This window comes from Primulina tabacum, chromosome 13 (genome assembly GCF_025594145.1).
Source record: "Primulina tabacum isolate GXHZ01 chromosome 13, ASM2559414v2, whole genome shotgun sequence".
NCBI lineage: Eukaryota > Viridiplantae > Streptophyta > Magnoliopsida > Lamiales > Gesneriaceae > Primulina > Primulina tabacum.
The window spans coordinates 4,064,796-4,084,763 of NC_134562.1; the positions used below are offsets into that span (position 1 = coordinate 4,064,796).

General features: G+C 35.0%; 3 long non-coding RNA genes across 3 annotated transcripts; all 3 read left to right on the forward strand.

Moving 5' to 3' along the window:
- Nucleotides 1-11,470: 11,470 nt before the first annotated feature.
- LOC142522305 (uncharacterized) lies at nucleotides 11,471-12,067 on the forward strand. The gene is made up of 3 exons (XR_012814441.1): nucleotides 11,471-11,577; nucleotides 11,669-11,774; nucleotides 11,870-12,067. It is a non-coding gene; the product is annotated as an uncharacterized LOC142522305 (long non-coding RNA).
- A 1,143-nt stretch (nucleotides 12,068-13,210) lies between these two features.
- LOC142522162 (uncharacterized) lies at nucleotides 13,211-13,753 on the forward strand. Its single transcript, XR_012814395.1, has 3 exons — nucleotides 13,211-13,401; nucleotides 13,478-13,570; nucleotides 13,648-13,753. It is a non-coding gene; the product is annotated as an uncharacterized LOC142522162 (long non-coding RNA).
- A 106-nt stretch (nucleotides 13,754-13,859) lies between these two features.
- Nucleotides 13,860-15,160, forward strand: LOC142522908 (uncharacterized). Its single transcript, XR_012814547.1, has 3 exons — nucleotides 13,860-14,589; nucleotides 14,694-14,959; nucleotides 15,074-15,160. It is a non-coding gene; the product is annotated as an uncharacterized LOC142522908 (long non-coding RNA).
- The last annotated feature ends 4,808 nt before the right edge of the window (nucleotides 15,161-19,968 follow it).

Consider the following 19,968-nt stretch of genomic DNA (forward strand, 5'->3'; position numbering starts at 1 on the left):
GATGTCAGCAGCATGGGCAACAAAGAGTCGCCGCTGATACTTATTTTCTGTTGCCACTCGTTTCCTCGTAGTAACAAGTCCTTCCTCATGGAAAGACTGCAGTTCCTGGATCTTGTTCCAGGTAGACAATGTCTTCTCAAAGACATTGTCCTCTATATTGAGTTTTCTCGCAGCCACTATGGACTGCATGAACTCTTCTGTCAAGTCCAGTTGCTGAGAACTACTTGTTTTATCCATTTGTTACTGCCTTGATTAGTATTATCTGCTAAAATATTCAAGTGACTTCGTGACTAACTAGTTTGCTTTTATTTATAGACTCAGAACCATACGAAGAGTTGCAATCATTACTTTTGACAGAGGATATGAAGAGATCTCTGTCAGCAATCGACAGTTTATTCTACGAGGACGAGATTCTTTTCACCTTATTTATTGCATATATTTAGGGGGAACGTTGAATTATAATCGGTTAACTGATAAGACAATTATTAGTTGGTCTTAAACTGAACTGATTTTGTTTCCAACTGATCATTCAGTTATTCACCTAACTGATCTTATCATATATGTTAACTGATTATCAATTAGGTTGAGATTCCACAATAAATTTTGTGACTTTCAAAATACTTCATTAATCATGTTATTCGTTGATTCTTAATTGAAATTTGATCCCTAGCAGTTCAATCGACTCATTTTCCATATTTACATATGAAGTACACATCATATATTCAAATTAATCTTGGACTGACACGTGTCCAAAAATTTGAATAGTCACAAACAAAAAAAAAGTGCCGCCTTCATTCAGTTTACTTTACTCTATTCCAACCTTTCAAGCACTCAAACACTCAGAGAGCTTCTGTTTGCAGAAAATCAAAGCTAATGGCAAGCCAAACCCCAGCCTTCATTCTCAACGCAATGGCAATCGACTTCAACTCTGTTCTATCTGTCTCAGATGAAGCTGTTAGAAGCATATTTCTAATGATTGAAGCTGCTGGTCTGAAGAAATTCTTGAGAATCGTGACCCAAGTAATTTATTTGAAGGAAATTCAAGAAGTCTATACCAATAGCAAGATTTCTGATGATGGAAAGATTATAATGACCATAAACAATCAAATATTGATTGTGGACGAAGAATCCTTCAGCAATCTCTTCTAACTCCCAACTGAAGGTCTGTCTCACTTTTCTGAGATTAAACTAGCAGATATTGAAGAAATGCAGACTCTGTTGTCTGCTGATGGGAAAAAGATCAAAGTATCGGACCCCAAGAAGGAATTGAAGCCAGAGATCCAACTAATGGCTGATATTGTTGCAAAAGGCGTCCTCGCCAAGGCAGGTTCATTCGCTGCCCTTACTTTGGAAAAGTTTGAAATCATGAATGCAATCATGAAAGGCATAAGATTGAACTGGTCAACCATTATTTTCAATATCTTGAAATACATAGTTCAATCTTTCAAGCAGTCCAATGGCTTCGGTCTATAGCTCAGCTATTTGCTGAAAAGCTCAGGCCTCGTTGATGAGTTAGCTGAAAATTCATCCAAGTTCAAGGTTTTCAATGCCAAAAATGATCAGCCACTCGAAACCAAGATGGACATCTCCTCAGCAAATTTTTGAAACTCAAAACTGAGATTGGGACGTTGGCTACCCCAAAATATGTGAAAATAGCCAAAGCCAAGGAGATGGCTAAGAAATTGACAATAAAAAGAAATTGATTGTCAGTGAAAGTTATTCGGAAAAGACACGGTCTCCAAAGATTGTGAAGAAACCTAAGTCACAGAAGACCAAGCCTACCATTTTTGAAGCCATACCTGCTTCTTGACTGATGTCTACTAGAGCTGAAACACCCATAACTGCTATACCAATTCGGTCAGTTCTAGTTGCATCATTAACTGAAGAGACTCAGCTTAAGAAGCCAGTTGATCATCCTTTGAAGCTTGTCACCGAATCTGGTGAGAAGTTAAAAATTGTTGGACATCGAGCACCTCTTATCTCTGTCACCAGACCAACTATTCTTCCAATTTCTCGACCGAAAGGTGTGGTGATTAAAGAAAGGGTAGATACAATCACTACAGGGCTGACCATTTCTCACGTCCTAACTGACCCAAAAGGCAAGGGCAAAATGATTGAAGAGCCCAGGCCAACCAACACAGTTTAGACTCATGTCGATCGCATTTGGAGTGAGATAAATAAATTTGCTGAGTCTAAGGTGGAAGATTTTGATGAACGTGTGTGGTTTCGCACTATAGTGTATGCCAGGTTACTGAAGAATAAATCAGTTTTAGGGAAATTCATTGTCCTAGAAACAATGGTTTTGAAGACAGTCCTGGCCATCACTATTGCTCAGGCATTGGAAAGGAGGACTTATTTCTTTGATCTAATGCGCTTGAAGAAGCTAACTGAAATAACAACTCAGTTGAAACTGAATTACGATCCAATCAGTCCGACTACTTATAACGACCGAGCTGTCTTCCAGCAACTGACTCAAATTTAATATCTTTGCAAATTAAGATCAAAGTATGGGAAATGGATCAACAATTATACATACCGATTGATTCCCAAAGTCCAACATCAGTAGAGCAAGTTCAGTAAACTGGAGTTTAGTCAGAACCATCCAAAGAGCCAGTTGCTGAACAGGTTTCTAAGCCAACAACTGAATCTGTTCCTGAGCAGATTCAACCATATTTACTCTCCGCACCTTCATCATCTCAACCTCTATACACGTATGTTGAGTTGTCATTGGCCAAAGTTCACGAAGTCATCCAATCAGTTGCCACTGACATCCAGTTGAACCTCGAGCCAACTGAGATAGATGTATGTCAAAGCTCGCAAGAACAATTTGCCGTGGGGGCTATGATGAAACAAATTGAAGATATGGTTCAGTCAGTTGCTAGGACTGAATAACAAAAACAACAAACTGATGTGGCCTAGTTGCACTCTGAACTAGTAGCTGATTTGCAAGTGCCAACTGATGTGCCATCTAGCTCAAATTCTCCTCAGCCTACTACTTCAATTCCAGACACTCAGCAGGAAGCAATTGAAGAAGTTGTTTCAGAATTAGAACAACAAACTGATACTGACTCACAACATTTAGCCATGGTGATTTTCAATAGAAAAGAGAAGGAAAAAGCACCTGCCACATATGAAATCTTGTCTCCTGAAATACCTATAGCTACTGATATCATGATTGAAGAAATTCAGTCCAGTTTGCCCAATTTCATTTCAACTATCTGAATTGAAGTCAACTCAGCTGATGCAAACGCTTAAAGTAGATTCTATGAAGGAGAATACCATGAAAAACCTCAAGTAGGTTACCAAGGATATCACCTCATTATTTCTCCTTGTAGATCAGCTAAAGAAGGATCGAGTGACAGTTTCAACTCTATTCCAGACTCAAGACATGCTTATCAACCGAATTGACTTTGTGCACACAAGTATATCAAAGCAGATGGATTTGATGCAAAAACAAATGCTGAATGCTATATCTCAAGTCAGCTCAGAAGTCCGCCTTCTCTCTGCTCTTGCTGATGTTGACAAAAAGGAGAAGAAGTGCAGCAGCAGCAATCAAAGAAAAGATCTAGTCAACCAACTGATCAAGGACCTGCTGACAAAAGAGCAAATAAGTGAAGAACAGTAAGTTCAGTTAGATTGACAGTTGACAGTCTTTCATTCCTGGTGTGTACGAATCTGTACAGTGAATATTATTTTATCTACAATAATTTATCGATAGATTTTATCAGTTCTTGAATTCTATGTTTTGTCAAACACCAAAAAGAGGGAAATTGTTGGAATTATAATTTCGGAGTTTGACAAATAAAGCTTTTGAAGATTGCAGAACTGATCGGCTCAACTGAATTAATTCGATCTTAAACTGAAGTTTCCCGAACTGATAATTAATGTGCTAAATAATCGAAGGCAATCGAAATGATCGAAGCTAACAGAATCTGTATAGATAACTGAACTATAAGTTAGAATTGATCAGTTGTACAGTCAGCTCAACTGATCAGCTATATAGTCAACTGATAATCAGTCTGACACGTCATTAGTTAAGAGCATAGCCAACAACCGACAAATTTTACATAAGCAGACTGTAACTCGTAGTGAGTAAGGGTTTTGACACGGTCAGAAAAGATGTTGACACAATCAGAAAGGACAATATACTATTTCCAGAAGGATGTTAACACGGTCAGAAAGGACAAATCAATGGATATGAGTCATTTAACGCACTTAATATTACCGTTGGAAGCAAAGCCTATAAATAGTCGTGGAGTTCAGCTGAGACAAGAACTTAGTGTATTTTAAATTCAGGCATACAAGTTCAGTTACAATATTCATATAGAAAAGCTCACACTTAATAGAAATATTTCATAGCTTCCAGGCTATCATCTGAGCTAAAGCACTAGCACATTACATTGTTGTATTCGATCTCTTAAGATAAATTGTGCTCAGAAAAGAAAATCAGTTGTATACTGATAAATTGTAAAGATACTAAGAGTTTCAGTTTGTCACTGTTTAAGACCAAACTAAAGTGGGTTATTACAGTCTTTGTATTTAATCAAAGTCTTTTAGTGAAAATCCTATCCTTGTGATAGAAAGGGTGACGTAGGAATATTTGAAGTCTCCAAACATCCATAAAATCTTTGTGTTCTTTACTTTAGTTATTCGTTGAGTATTCAATCTATCAATTGGTTTATTTCCGCACTTAAACTTGTTAACTGACCGATATAGACAGCAAGATTCATGGATTCAGTTTATCACTAAACTAATTCACTTTTATCGAAAAAAGTCAAATATCTTAAAGTGTTTATTCAACATCCCTTCTAAACTACTTCGACCCTTCGAACCGATCTTAACAGAGTTTTTCAAGAGTTGTTAACTTTACTGAAATGTTTATTAAAAATCTAGCCAAAAATGGAAAGTGTTTAGTCCATTACTGAAGAAGAATGCAAGATTCGTATGGACAGAAGAAAACACAAAAGAATTAAGCCAATTAAAATATATTTGCAAAAATCTCCCGAAAATGGTTATTCCTCAAGATGGAGATGCATTGGTATTATAAATAGATGCTAGTGATTATTGGTGGATAATGTTTCTTACAAAGCTCATAATAGAAGGGAGACAACCATGCATATATTGCACTGAACTATTCTCAAACGCAGAAATCATAAGATAACATATCAATGAAAATGAATTTTATTCAGGAAAAAGGACTTTTAAAAAATGACAATTATTTTTACTCGCAAAAAATTTACCTTAAAGATTAATAATACATAGGTAAAATCTTTCTTGAAAAATAGAATTTAATCTAAAATCAAGAAGGCTAGATTATTGAAATGGTAGGATTTTTTTGGGTCAAAATTATATTTTTGATATTGCTATTGTTAAATATCATGAAAATATTCTTGCAGATTTTCTAACAAGAGATAGATAGAGCTAATGTTGATGTCATAATGAAAATGCAGAGGCATTTGATGGAATAACTTGAAATGTTTCAAACCAAGTTCAATAAACTTTCATTAAATGCAAAAGTTGTGGGTAGGATACAACACGTTGATAAGATCAATGTCTCTGATCGAATAACATGTTGTTTACAGGCTTATAATCAGCTATAGTCTGTAATGCAAAAGCTAATCCTCTAGTCTATTGAGAAGCCATTGATTTCCCAAATGGAGAGCTTTCGAGTACTCGGCTCTGTACCTAGAGTAGGGGATTCAAGTACCCCAAGCACAAGTGCTAATTTGGGATCATCTTTAGATGAGTCGGCCAATGAAAAAATTGAAGCTCCGGATCCTTATCTACGAATCTTCAGGTCAACCCTTCACCTTGGGAATTGAAGATGTAGAGATCAACCTTATACCTCAAACTGACTAGGGAGAATATAAGGTTGGTAATAAGGAGCTTATAATTTCTCAATTTCTGGTATATCAACATAAGTGAGAGAAATTGAAAACAAGAATATTTATCAACACCAACCTAGCCATGATTCGAGTTAATGTAGCATAAAATTATCCTAAGATCTGGATGAAACCAAATTTCTATCCCAATGAGGTAAAATCTTGGTATGAATTTGGAGCTCTGGCCTTAGTTATACTACATCACCCAACTTCACAAAAATCGTAGTATTACCAAAATGGATTCAAGAAGATGTTCATAAAATATAGGCAAATAATGATTATTTGTCAATAAGCTATATTCTGGAGCTTTAATTTTCTAGTACAACACCAGAATCAGCCATGAAAGACTCGCATGAAACCTTTCACTTCATCAAGTTGAGAAGACAATACGTGAACATTTAGAAGTTCATCAAGGATACTCCAGAGACCTGAAACACCTCTTGTTTCATCACTCTATGAAGAAGACATATCCACTAGATGGGAAAGTGATAATGGGTATGTCTAACATAGATGGCAAAATTAAGTTCCCATTTATGTTTTATCAAAATTCTGTAAATGTTTTTTTTTGGTTAAATATCATGACAGGAAAAAACTACAAGCTTTTCAGAAGAAATATTTGAAAATAAAAGAAATCTTCTGTGAACAACAAGGTGCCAAGGAGTAAAGAACTCGTCGGAAATTCTATAATATAGCTCATGTGGGAAGACGGTTGGAAGGGATCTACCCAGAATTCCAAAACCAGAAAGAGCCAGAATTCGAAAAAGGTTTTCGGCCTAGATCTGACAGAAAACATAATGCGTAGACAATTCTAAGTGGTGAAGGTCCACACAAGTCCCATTTTCCTCGGGGGCCAAACAAAAGCAAAAGATTCAACGACAAAAATAAAGAAGACATGTTATGTAACCACTCCATTAGCGGATGATGAACAACTCAACCACAACAACATGACAAACCACTAACTAGTTGTACACCGACTAAAAGATGTTGTCGGCCACAACTCACAATGCAATTAACAAGTTTGAAGTTCAGATTTCAAACCCTAAGACTTTTATATATATCAAAACAGAAAAAAGATGAAGACATCATTCAACCTCTTCATTTTTCTTTCAAAATAAATTTTGTAATATTTTCAGTTCATATGTGTTGTAATTCCAGCTACTATAAGTAGATAAATAGTTTCTTTTCCTTTACAGGATGCTATTATGTAATAATATGTTGTATATTTGAATAAAATAACAAAGGTTTGTGACCCTTCTCATGTATTATTTTCAAAATTAAACTTATTTACTATACACCCTTATGTAGGAAACGTACAGGGTTCTGCTAAGTTCTGTTGAAGATATCTACGTCAAGAACCATCTGTTACAAGTGCATGGTTAGGCTGTGAAGAGCAGTCTGTAAAACCCGGTGGATACAACTCGATGACCGGTAAAATGTTTAATTTATTATACGGAAGCATGATAAGCTATTAAAAAACCATAATTCATAGTATATAGGCTGGAACTTGCGTAGCCATATACTTTGGGTAGGCTTGATACAATAGTAGAAAAATCGGATTTTACTTCGGCAGGATTTACTTCGGCAATAATAAATTACGAAGTAATACATTACCAATGACTTCAGTAATAACAAGCGAAGTAAAATAATATATATTACTTCGGATGTTTAAAAACACGGGCTTCACTATATTTTTTTATTATATTTTACTTCGGCATATCAATGTTGATGAAGTAAAAAATAAGAAAAATAAGTTCATGCTGAAGTAATAAGATGAACTGCGCAGATTAACAAAGGAAACTAAACTATACTGAACATTTAGCGACGGTTTAACCGTCGCTGATTTAATCAGCGACGGATTTTTAGAAACCGTCGCTGATTAATATCGATTATATCATATATCCTTCAGAGACGAGCTCATTAGATCGATCCACATTTTCCTTCAAAATTAACCCTAACACCACGCCGTTCCACTCACCGCCGTTCGCTTCGAACCACCAACACCACCGCCGTTCCACTCACCGAGAGGGAAGCAAAACACCACCACCACCACCACCGTTCAAAGCACTGAGACGGAAGAAGCGACTGAGATACACAACCGCCATCCCCTGTGCCTTTGTTTCTTCTCCATTTTGACTGGAACGATATTTCTTTACCTGTGTTAGTCCGGCACCAGTTTCCCGAGGTATGGTATTGATTGGAACGATAATTGGTTAATTTCTTGTTGTCGTACCTCTGTTGAGTTATTTATTGAAAATGGCCACCACCAACCTTATCAGAAGTTTGAAATACATGGTGTTAAGACTTTATAAGTCAAGTGTATTCTAATGGACCATTAGATGGAGTAAAATATTTTCCCTTCCATTTTGCATTTTCCACGTTGATTTCTAATTTTCTATACGTATCTGGGAATTGTTTTCTCTAGCAAGAAACAGGTACGTATATGTTCTCCTGCATTGATCTTTTGTTTTCTCGATTTGAGGCATTATGATCTTAGTCGAAAATATGCTACAAATTTTCAAGAATCTTGCAGATTTACTGGCTTGACGGAAAATGGTTTGTTTTTCTTCGGTGTTCTTTTTTTTCCCCTGAATAGTGGGTTGCATGTTTTCTATGCGGCTCACGTGTTGACAGAATTAATACAAGCGATTGGTAGGTCTTTCGGTACTGGAATTGATATATTGTTGTGTTCAAAGACTCAGTAGTCTATTGTCTTGTATTATCAAGAGCTACTAGTTGAGAAGTCCCTTTCTGTATGACTCAATAGTTTCTGATGAGGTTGGTGGTTGAGATACACACCATTTCTTTGGAGGTGCGTGTTGTTTTCTAAGGCCTTGGTTGTCCGTTTCTGGGTTCATAATGTTCGGCATTGTCTAAAATATTTGTTGTCCCCTTCTTGTTAGGCATTGTCTAATTTTCGGTTTTTCTAACTTATATGCACTGTGTGTTGAGGACTGGAGATGACGATGTTTGTTATTCATTGTCTCCGTCGAATTTTTTTGTTTTTCTAACTTATATGCATCTGTGTAGTCTTTTTTCGTTTGTTAGTCAATAGGTAGTCTTCTTTCGTTTTTTTTGCGCTCAACAAATTAAATTGAAAATGACATTATTAAATGTAATATTTTCAGGTTTAGATCAAATTTATTGTTATATATTTCTGGTATTTTGCTGTATTGAAATGGATAAATCTTGGATTCACTCGGATAGAAGGTCAAAACAGTACGAGGAGGGTGTGGAACTGTTTATCAGAGGTTGTTTAGAGAATCCCCATATTGACCCCAATTTAATTCATTGTCCTTGTTGCAAATGTAAAAATATTAAAAAAAGACCAGCTAAGTCCATTCGAGAGCATCTTTATTTCCATGGTTTTAGTCAAAATTATGTGAATTGGATTTGGCACGGTGAGTCTAATGAAAGTGACAAAGTAAATTGGAGCATGAACAAGGAGCCAATTGGTAACTATCACGGACACTTTGAAACCACTAATATGTATGAGGCAGCATATGATAACTATACAGAAAATCCAGAAGCGTTTATGGAATTTTTGGAGGAAGTAGAGAAACCTTTGTATAATGGATGTAAGCGTTACACAAAGTTGAGTGCAATTGTGAAACTATACAACACCAAAGCAAAGCATGGGATGAGTGACGCTCTATTTTCCGATTTACTAATGGATTTTGGGGATATGCTACCAGATAATCACAACCTGCCAACCAAAATGTATGATGTAAAAAATACATTGAGTTGTTTGGCGTTGAGTCATGAAAAGATTCATGCTTGTTCCAATGATTGCATTCTTTATAGGAAGCAATATAAAGACTGCGTAAACTGCCCTAAATGTGGCTTGTCACGGTGGAAGCTAACCAAGAAGAACGTTGAGAAGAAAGGTGTTCCTGCAAAGGTGTTGTGGTATTTCCCTCCCATACCAAGATTTAAGCGCATGTTTAAATCTTACATACCTCGAAAAATTTAACATGGCATGCAGAAACCACAGGACTTCCCGGTCAGTTACGTCATCTAGCTGATTCGCCATCTTGGAAGTTGGTGGATCATATGTGGCCCGACTTTGAAAGTGAACCAAGAAATCTTCGCCTTGCACTTGCAGCTGATGGAATTAATCCTTATAGCAACCTTAGTAGTCGGTACAGTTGCTGGCCAATTATGTTGGTCACCTATAATCTTCCTCCAAACATGTGTATGAAGAGAAAATTCATCATGCTAACTATGCTCATTTCAGGGCCTAAACAGCTAGGAAACTGATATAGATGTCTATCTTGATGTGTTAGCTGAAGATTTGCAACGATTGTGGGATGGAGTTGATGGTGTCTATGATGCTTATCGAAGACAATTTTTCACTCTTAAAGCAGTCTTACTATGGACCATCAATGACTTTCCAGCCTATGGTAACCTTAGTGGATGTACTACACATGGTTATTATGCATGCCCAGTATGCAAAGAAGATACTTGTGCAAAACATTTGGAAAATGGGAAGAAAATGTCATTTGTTGGTTATAGACGATTTCTACCACGGTTTCATCCATATCGGAGGCAAGTGAGTTCGATGGTATGAAAGAACATGGAGAATCATCTACACCATTATCTGGGGTTGCTTTGTTTGACAAGCTTTCTGACATAAGGTGTGTTTTCGGAAAGAAGATTATTATGAAAGGTAAAAAGAGAAAGAATGCAAAGGACAATAATTTGGAAGATAGTAAAGAAGAAAAAGATTTTGGATCAACAGATTTCAGAAAAAGTTGGAAGAAGAAATCAATTTTTTTCAATCTTCCTTATTGGAAACACCTGCATGTTAGGCATTGTCTCGATGTGATGCACATAGAGAAAAATGTCTTCGAATCTCTCATTAATACTTTGATGAATGTTAAAGGAAAAACCAAGGACAATGTGGCAGCTAGGTTGGACATGGTTCAAATGGGAGTTAGGCCTGAGTTGGCACCTAAATTTGTTGAAAAAAGAACATATCTTCCTCCTGCTGCATGCTCATTCACAAAAAAAGAAAAGTTACAAGTTTGTCAGTCGATAATGGATATAAAAGTCCCAGAAGGTTTCTCATCGAACCTGAATAATCTTGTGTCCTTGTCTGAGTTGAAATTGATTGGCTTGAAATCTTATGATTGTCATGTTCTAATGCAGCATTTCTTGCCAATACTCATACGTGATGCGTTACCAAAACATGTTAGATATGCCATCATAAGATTATGTTTCTTCTTCAAAGATATTTGTTGCAAGGTGATAGATGTAGCCAAGTTAGATAAGTTGCAATCTGACTTGGTTGTTACACTCTGCTTATTGGAGCAGTATTTCCCCCCTTCTTTCTTCGATGTCATGCTTCACTTAACAGTTCATCTTGTTCGAGAAGTTCGATTATGTGGACCAGTGTACTTCCGGTGGATGTACCGTTCGAAAGATCCATGAAGGTGCTTAAGAGTTATGTAGGCAGTCGAAAACATCCTGAAGGTTGCATTGTTCAGAGATATTCAGCCGAAGAAGCAATTGAGTTTTGTTCGGAATACCTAAATGACCTTGATCCTATTGGGGTCCCTCAATCAAATCGCGATCCCAAATCGAAAATTGCTTGCTTCTTAGCATGCAAAACACCAATTATAGTGCCACAAGTTGACCTTCAACAAGCACATTTGACTGTGCTGGAAAATACAGAAGAAGTATCTCCCTACATTATGTAAGTGTATTGCATTATTCTATAATTCTGCACCCATGTGATTGTCAATATTTAATATCGAACACAAATTTCTATATAAATATTTCCACAGTGAACATAAATATTTCCTGAAGTCAATGTTTCCGAGAAAAGAGAAAGATGAAAGGTGGATACAAGATGCTCACAATAAGAAGTTCATTGACTGGTTTCGTGCAAAGGTTAGGTGGATAAATCTGCTTTATGCATTTTGTGGTGTGGTGAACAGTTTGGAGCTAGTATTTTAATCACCCTATTCTAATTGTATAAATGTCAGGTGGATGCTGAAATAGATAGCTGCAATGGTGGAACAACATCAACATTGACATGGCTGGCTCATGGTCCACGTGGGCAAGTCATTAAGTATAGTAGTTATGTGATAAATGACAATTTATACCAAACAAAGGCACGGGATGATGAGAGAGTTTGCCAAAACAGTGGGGTTTCTCTAGTTGCTAGCACCATGCTTGTCTGTAGTGCCAAAGATAAGAATCCCTTGATGACTGGTGTGACTTTCTATGGAGTGATTGAAGAAATATGGGAGTTGGACAATCATCAATTTCAAGTTCCTCTTTTCAAGTGTGCGTGGGTTGAAAATGACAAAGGAGTAATCAACAATGATGAATATGGATTCACCTTGGTCAATATGAACAAAATAGGGCACAAGAATGACTCATTTGTCCTTGCAAGTCAAGTCAATCAAGTCTTTTATATTGATGACCCATTACAAAAAGGGTGGTCAATTGTACTCCCTGTGCCAAATCGATGTTACGAGGGAGATGATGATGGTTGGACTAGTATTCCTGATTCTCGACCAATTGATGATGTTGATACTCATTGTATTCCGGCTCATGAAAGTTACTTTAGATCAGAAACTGAGGGTGGCTAGGGAAACGAACAAGAAAAAATGATGTGTTTCACTTTTATGTCATGTTTTTTGTTATGCTATAAACATAACCTCATTGCTATTATTTATGTCATGTTTATTATTTATGTCAGGTTTCTACAAGTCATGTTCATTATTTATGTTATTATTGTTTCTGTTATTATTTATGTCATGTTTATACATGTCTTATTAGAATTATTGTTTATGCTATTTTAATGGTTAATGTTATTGTGTAGGTTTTAACATTGGTTTCATTCATGTAAATATGTAGAAAAAGGCTCAATGGGTCGTAAAAAAAAGGACACAAATGCTACAGTTGAGATGGTACAAGGAGTACATGATGATAAGCTAAATATAGTTACTAATGCAGAGCACCCTATACTTACTGATGGAGAAGAACATCCTGTAGATGTGCAGAGGAACAAGCGAGGCCCTACGTTGATGGGTAAACTAATTGCTACTGCCAGATGGAGGAAAAAAGCAAAGATTGATTATGATGACATGGGGCGGCCAGCATACAATGCAAATGGAAGGGCTTTACAATCATACATTGGTTCTATTGCTAGAGCCATGGTGCCAATCAGTATAAAGTCATGGCCTGAAGTTCCAAAAACCATAAAACAAAAATTGTGGGAAGAGATTTCGGTAAGTACAAGCTTCAGTTTGAATTTACAATCATACTTGCACCTCTAAATAATCTGTTTTTGTTGCAGAACGTCTTTGAACTAGCGCCAGAAAGTCAGTATGCTGTGATGCATTCAGCATCTCAGAAGTGGCGAGATTTCAAAAACAAATTGACTAGTAGATTTGTTTGGCCGAACAAAGATAATCCTGAAAAGTTGATTTCTCCACCAAGTCAGTATCAAATCCCACTAGCGGATTGGAAAGCATTTGTGGATGCGAGACTGGATCCATCATGAGAGGTACTTTAATAATTTGATATGTTTCCTCACGAATTTATTAAATTCAATACTTAACCGAGCCAACATAATGATGCAGGTTACTCATGAAAAACAAAAAAAACGGACCATGCATTGTAAATATCACCACAGAATGTCTCGCAAGGGTTACATTGGCTTGGAGGCTGAACTGGTAAGAAACAGAGCAATATATTTGTAATTTTTAGCATGTTCTTCATGTTATTAAACATATGAGTTTTGAAATTGTAGCGGAACAAAAAATTGGTTGCTGAAGATGAGGAAGTTGATAGACCTGTGCTTTGGCGTAAAGCTCGAGAAGACAAATCTGGCAACATAACATGTTCGGAGACATCAGAAGTAGTTGAAAAAGTTGTAAATGTTTAGTTTTATTCAATCGCCATATTGCCTAGATAAATAACACTGTAGATTATGAATTGATTTGTCATGTCTCCAATTGTAGGATGAATTGTTGGCAAAGAAAGGCAAAGGAGAGTTCAAATCTTCTGGAATGAATGACGTGTTAACCGCTGCCTTAGGAAGCCAAGAACACTATGGAAGGGTTCGAGGTGTGGGAGGTTTCGTAAAACCACAAGTATTCTTTAAAACTCCAAGAAAGAAGAGAGAAACAATCTCAAAAGCTGTGATTGAAAATGTAAAAGCACAATCGGAGGAGACTAAAAGTTTGAAAGCTGAATTGGAGATGCTGAGGTCTCAACTTGCTGCTGTGATTCCATTAATCAATGATCGATCTTCTGAGACTGTAGCATCAAACAAGTTCCCAGGAGTGAAAGACTCAAAATTGTCAGATGATGTGCAAGAAGTTTATGATTGCGGCACTTCAAATACGAAGCTTGTATGTCTCTGAATTTTGATGTCAATTAAATTATATTCACCTCCATATAAAAATATATCATGTCTTTTTGTTCTTGAATGGGGAAAAAATGTCACCTGGCTGTAAAAGAACGCGAAAACGTGGTGGCTTATGGCAAAATAATATCAGAAGGAGGTCCAAATGTTATGATTCACCATGTTCCACTTGGGGAAGAGAACTTCAAGGTATCTATTGATGTTGTCTTAGATGAAAAAGCACAGCTTCCGATCCCAATTAAGTTTGGACCAACAATCATCAATGATGCTGTTGGAGTCATTGTTGGTTGACCTAAAGAGTTGGTTATTTTTCCAACGACAAAGGTACTTTCGGTTTTCATTTGACTTTGTGTTTGCAACTGTCAGATATGTTGCTCGAACAATGTTTTATTTTAAAATACTTGTATGAATAATATTTTAAATTGTAGATGAAGGGGAAACCTCAATCATTTGTGCTTGCGGATGTTCCTGGTCAGCGCGACAATTTCAAAGAAATTGAGAAAACATTACCCATGTCGTGCAAGTATATCTACTCTCATGTTGTTCGATTGCTGAATGAATCGGATACCATATGCATTGAGTTTGAGGACGCTATGTTTGGACGTCTTAAAAGCATACGGTTGCTAAGAGAAGATATCGTACGCTTTATGGAGATGAGGGAGATAGGTGCCAGACAAATTTTAGTTTACATGGGGTATATATAATGTCTAACTTACAATATTTGTGCATTTATATAATATTTTTTGTGGTACTTGTTCATATTTTGAAAATTTTCTAAACGATATATTAGTGCATCTATATCATGCAGTCACCTCTACAAAGATTTGAAGAAAAAAGACAAGGCTGATTATTTTTCGTTTGTGGATCCCGGTAATATACCTACATGCCCGATTGGAAACAGATGGCCGTGACTTATCACAACATATTGCTGACCAGTTGGAAGCAATGTGTAGAGATAGCATCTGCCTCATCCCATACAACACTGGGTAAGAATTTAGTTATTTATAGATTTCTACTTCATGGTAGCCAATGCTGTAATTTCATTTTTTCAGGTACCATTGGATCTTGACAATCGTCAACGAAGATAATAATATGATATATTTATTGGATTCTACGTCTAACAGGAATCGAGATGATACATGAAAACTATTGTGACAAAGTAGGTAGTAGCTTATGTTGATTTTGAATACATTAACTTATAAATATGCAAAAATATATCTTCTTACTATTTAAAATGTAGTGGGGTGAAGATGTACAATGCCTCAAGGATATTTCTAAGGGCCAGGTTTTAAAGTATTGACGGTATGTATCGTACTTATTTATGAGTACATGAATTGGTAGTGGTTATTAATTAGATTGTGATTGTTGCATTAACTTTTCAATTCCATTATAGGGTAATCTGAAACAAAGTGGTTCGGTTGAGTGTGGATATTGTGTCATGAGGTACATGAAAGAGATAGTCGATTGCGATGATCCACACTTGGAGAAGATGGTGAGTTTCTTCTTGGGATAAATTTGTTGATTGACTGAGATGAATTGTTGTCATTAAGATATATTTTATTTTTGAAATAATGTGTTGCCATTGGGATATATTTTATTGTTGAGATAATGTGTTTCCATTGGGATATATTTTATTGTTGAGATAATTGCTTGAGATGAATTGTTGTCATTGTGATATATTTTATATTAGTGATAAAAAAAGGAAATTTTGTTCCTGTAAGTGTTGTCCTTTTTTCAAGATTCTTGTATCATTTCCAAGTGGCACAAATTCAATCTGTTCTTACTTTTAAGTTGATTTTGCTTCTTGAAACAAGAAGTTGGGTTGCTTCAGATTTTGTTGGAGTTTAAGGTGATCTGGTTTTGTCTTTTCCTATTTTTTTGGTCTATATCTGTCCTCACGCAAATGTAAATGCAACTAACCATCTTGAAGGAATTGACTGGTACTTAACATTGGTTCCCTCATATCGGATTGGTGCTTAACATTGGTTCCCTCTTACATTTTTCTCATCTTCAAATTAAGTAGCGATCTCAAATTCAGCTTTAGTTCTTTGATCTTTCATAAATCCCACGAGCATACTACAAAAAGGAGGCGCAATAGATCTCATATTAGCGTACTTCTCTTCAAATTTGTTTGCTTTTTGTTGGTTTTGGATTTGTTAGCTCATTCTCGACCGCATAAATTGTAGGATTTAGTTAGTATTTGCTGTATCTGTTTATTTTAGCACAAAAGCTAGGGTTCTTCTGTTACGGTACCTGATTACTACTCTGTTAATAATTATTTTGATCGAGTTTCTCCTCGGTGCATTTTTGATTAATCAGGCACTTCCCATTTTGTGAAAATCTTGTTTTGCTTGTGTCTTGTTGTTGAATTGATTGAGTTAAGCTAGTTTTGATTCGTCTGTATGGAAGTGTAAATTTTGTGTGCTTTGGATGCGGTGGTGTTTGTTTTGTTTTTCTGGTTAAGGTTTATATTGGTGGGTTTGAATGAGGAACAGATATGTGCAATGTCGTGAGAAATGAAGGCTTGTCTTGTCAAGAAATGGGGTGTGTTTTTGGTTTAGTAAGTGCAATTGTCTTCATGCAATTAGGGGTAATCTGTAATGAATTTTTATCTGGTGTTATTTCAATATGCAAATGAAATAAGTTCGTACTTTCAAATGAAACCTGCCTCTACCAGTACTGATATATTTTATATCTGTCAATTTTTATTTGAAATAGAAGAATCTAATGTATTTTTTTTTCAAATTTCAGTTTGCAGGATGCATCAAGAACCAATATTACACCCAATGTCAATATGACGAGGTCAGAAGTGAATGGAGTGAATTTGTTTACTCCTATGTAGGTGCTTAGATGGATGGTGTATGTTGGGATAAATATTTCGTTTGTCATTGTTGATTTTTGGATATACTTTTGGTTTTGTGGATACATTTTTTGGGTTACTTGTGGATTGATGAATATGTAATTGTGGATTCGTGGATATTAATCATATTAGTGTATTAAGTCATATATTGCGAAGTCTTTTTTTAATACACTAATTATATTAGTGTATTAAGTCATATATTAGTGTAATTTATTAATACACTAATTATATTATTGTATTAAGTCATATATTGCGAAGTCTTTTTTAACAATTACTTCATCAAAATAAAAAATAATGAAGTGTAACAGGTAAATTACTTTGTTGTTATTTGCAAATTGTGAAGTAACATAATATTAAATACTTCGTCAATAAGAAATCAGACGAAGTGATAGAATTAATTTACTTCAACATTGTTCTGTAAAAACGAAGTTGTTTTGCGCAATTACTTCACCAAAACACAAATTACTGAAGTCTTTCGAACCACTTACTTTCGTCACTAAATGCAATTTGTGAAGTAACATAATATAAAATACTTCAACAAATAGGATAAATGCTGAAGTTATAGATAATATTTACTTCGACAAATAGGATAAATTGTGAAGTTTTTTGTGTCTATTACCTCATCAAAATACATAACTACGAAGTCTTTCAGATGAATTACTTCGTCGATTATTGTTAATATTGAAGTAAAATATTATAAACTACTTCGCTAAATAATAATTAAGACGAAGTTATATATAATATATTACTTCATTATTTACAATAATCGATGAAGTAAAAAACATTTCTTACTTCGCCACCGGTCTAAATTGGACCGATTTTCCTTCGAAAACCGGCCAAAGACTTCAGTATTTTCAAACATACAACTTCGGTTATTATGCGAAGTAAAAGATACATCTATTACTTCACGTCCATATACTTCTGCAATTAACTACCTTATTACTTCATTGAATACGCGAAGTAAAAAGCGATTTTTCTACTAGTGATAGGTATAACAACGCCACATATTGAAAATTGATTTAAAGGATAATTTTCAAAATCTTAAATATAGTAGGGAGTTTAAACTAATTTTTGATGAACAAGAGAGTAAATTTTAAATGAAACTAGGGTTTGAGGATTTATTTGAAATTTGAATTTGAATCTTTATAATTTACTTTAAAACACTATTGCACATTTTCATATATTTATGTGCTTATATAGTTCAAATAATTATTCAAACATGATAATTTTTGTTATTTTCAAATTAAGGATTTTCTATATTTTTTATTATAATTGATATAGTCATCTAAAAATATAAAAATATATATGATGATAAAAAAATATTTTTTAAAATTTAAAAGAATTTTTGAAATAGATTAAATATGTTATTTATAGATAAGTTGCAAATTTAATAACATAGGTTTTTATGAAATCTTTTATTAAAATATTTATTATTTTTGTAATTTGTCAGGGGTATTTTTGACATTAAAAAATACAGTACCAAAACACTACAAGTAATAACTATAAGGCCCTCATGCTTTCTAATATAGGGAGTTATAGTATATAACTATATATAGTGTAGAATTATAATATATATGTATTTGGCATACAATTTATTAGTAGAAGTTTGATTCTTTACAATTCAATGAGGAAAAAATCTATCGAGGCTTTGTAAACAATACAATTCAGAAGTGTAGAAAGTAAAACAAAAAGGGTTGTTTATGGAAGTTCTAAGGTTGGATCTTTCTACGTATCCATTTCTTTTGTTTCCATACACTACAAGAAAATATGCATTCAATAACACATCAAAGACAACGATTTTTTTATTAAAACCGTGGTGTTTTTTCTTTTAGCAACGGTTTTCAACAAAAACTGTTGTCGTAGCCTAAAAAAACCCGCTAATAGACAACAGTTTTTTTAAAAACCATTGTGTTTGATGTGTCTAAGAAAACAGTTTTCTAAAAACCGTTGTCTTTTAGCGTTTTTTTGGGGGTCAAAGACAACGGTTTATAACAACCGTTGTCTTTTAGCGTTGTCTATTAGCGCGTTTTTTTGGACAAACGACAACGTTCTAGAAAACCGTTGTGGATTAGCGTGTTTTTTGGACAAACAACAACAATAAACTTAAACTGTTGTTATATTTAGCGACCTATATTTAGCGACGGTTTTACCGACGGTTTTACTAAAACCGTAAAACCGTCGCAATTTTAAAATAGCGACGGTTTAATAAACATAGCGACAGTTTAACCAAAACTCGTCGCAAATTGTCTATAAATATATCCTCGTTTTCGGTCCATTTTCCTTTACACGAAATTATTTTCTCTCTTAGACGATTTTAGTTTCGATTTAGGTTAAGTTTTTTGCTTCTATTCTCGGTAAATTTCTAAGTGTTAGTTAAGATCATTAATATTATTAGCTTTAGGTAGATTTATAAAATTATTAAAGTAATTTTTTTTATTTTACTTAAAAAATTAGCGATGGATTATGTTGGCAACGATGTTATGAAAAACTATCGCTAAATAGCGACGGCTTCGACGGTGTTATGAAAAACCGTCGCTAATTAACGACGGATTTTCTCTAAACCGTCGCTAATGAGCGACGATTTCGTCAAGAATGGTCGTTAATTAGCGACTGTTTAGTCTCTAACCGTCGCTAATGAGCGAAGGAAACCATATCATAAACCGTCGCTAATGATAACTACGACAAAGGTTTAAAACCATTGTCGTTGAATGCACTTTCAACAACACCCTCAGTTACAACAGTTTTAAATGGCCTACGACAACGGATTTTATCTGTTTTCGTTTAACGTTTTTGTTGTAGTGATAAGGTATTACTAAAAGACTTGGATATTACAGTACTTTGTA